The following is a 1991-nucleotide window of genomic DNA, read 5'->3' on the forward strand; positions in this document are numbered from 1 at the left end:
GCATTAAAAGTCCTTGGAGGCAACTCGGTACAGCAGCAGGGGTGCAGTCAGGTGGTCCCTTCTGAATCGCTTCTGGCCAGTGGTCTGGTGGGATCCATGTACTGGCACTGTTCCATGACGTGTTCTACATAGATGTCCCTCAACCACTGGACGGTGTCAGACACCATGAGGCACCACATCAGCTTGGTGTAGCAGCAGGATAAACAGAGGTATGCAAGACACTCTTGCTGCTGGGGTCCTATGCTCCGAGTGCCCCACCGATCAATGCCTCAACCATCAGATGATATTCCCAACTCCTCAAGGTATCTGTCAGAGGCTGGTAATTCTCTTGCTTCTCTTTTTGTGCCTTGATAAAAGTTTGCTGCTAGTTCTCGAATGGGATGGTGACATCTACCACCACAATGCACTTGTTGTTGTGACTGAGGAGAACAATGTCCAATCACAGCTGGCTTCACAGCCTGGGACAGTGGAGTTGATGGACATGGACCCCACTGAGGCTGGGATGGCCTGGGCCAGTCCTGGATGATGTTGTAATGCACCTCCTACACTCTGGTGTGCAGCTTGTAGGCACATGATGCATGGAGGAGGCTCTGTCTCATAGTCACAGTGTCGACACTTCTGTCATGGTTCTCATACCAGATGGTGCCATTGACGGGCAGTATGCAGTTGAGGCAGACATGACAGATGAAGTGCGAGTCCATGAGCTGCATGAAGTTCCCATTGAGCATAAAGTGGTTGCTTGCATCTCATTTGAGGTGAGTTCAAAGACCTTGCCCTGGTCAGGTTTCACCCTGAGATCACCAGTGGACTTTGTTCAGATGGTATCCTTCAGGAACTTCTCCAGGAGGGTTCTCATACAAGGGGGTCATGGTGATGCGACTGGCACTGGAGGCCAGGAGCAGCGAGACTCCCAGCCCCTGGCGCTCCTCAGTCTAAGTCCAGTTGCAGCCAGTGCACTTCCCAAGGTGGTGTGTGGCATTGCAGGCTCAGCTCCACAACAAGACAAAGTCAAACTCTCCTTATAGTGAGGTACTCGGAAAGCTGGCCAGGTCACATCCGGTGGACACCCTTGTGATCTTCTTGCAGGTGGTCTCCTTCAGGGTGCAACCAGCGATGATGCTCACCGTCTTCTCCAAGCAGGTCAGGAGGCAGAAGGCATGGGTGATCACCATGATGTCACAGAGGTCACCCATGCAGGTCATGCTGGCACCTCCCTGCTGGTAGGGGACATACAGGATTTTATTGCTGGCCTACAGCAGCAGGTGCAGCCACTTCTTTAGCTACATTTTATCTTAGCCAAAAAGGCTGAGATGCTGATAGGAACCTACTAGGCCTGTGCAAAGTGGCTAGTATTCGCTTCGGGTTCAGATTCGACCAACTTGGGGGGACAGTGATTCGATTTGGTGATTTGAATCGCTGTCCTGAATCAATTCGGCTGAATCTCCGAATCAAACAGGCCCCATCCTCCGCCCGCTCTCCCAGCCCCGTCAATGGCTGCCCCGCCCAGCCCCAGCATCCCAGCTCTAAAATAAAAAGCAGCACTCACTGGCTGCTGCCAGGCAGGGGGGCGATCCCCGCTACCCTCCCCCACTCCATGCTGCATGGGGCACTCTGCCATGAGCTCCCATCCTCTGCCTGCTCTCCCAGCACCACCCCCCATGCCTGCCCCACCTGGCCCCAGCTCCTGGTTCTTAAAAAAAAAAAAAAAAAGCCCTGCACTCACCGCACTGCATGGGGGGGGCTCTGTCACAAGCCCCAAGAAGCTCCAATTGCCACTGCTGCATCCGGTGAGTGCAGGGCTTTTTTTTTTTTGTTTTTTTTTTTTTTTCTTTTTTTTTTTTTTTTTTTTTAAGAACCAGGAGCTGGGGCCAGGTGGGGCTGGCATGGGAGAGGCTGGGAGAGCAGGCGGGGGATGTTTGCATAGATTCATAGATTCATAGATGTTAGGGTCGGAAGGGACCTCAATAGATCATTGAGTCCGACCCCCTGCA

Source organism: Alligator sinensis, unplaced genomic scaffold (genome assembly GCF_000455745.1).
Source record: "Alligator sinensis unplaced genomic scaffold, ASM45574v1 scaffold421_1, whole genome shotgun sequence".
In the NCBI taxonomy this organism is placed as follows: Eukaryota; Metazoa; Chordata; order Crocodylia; family Alligatoridae; genus Alligator; species Alligator sinensis.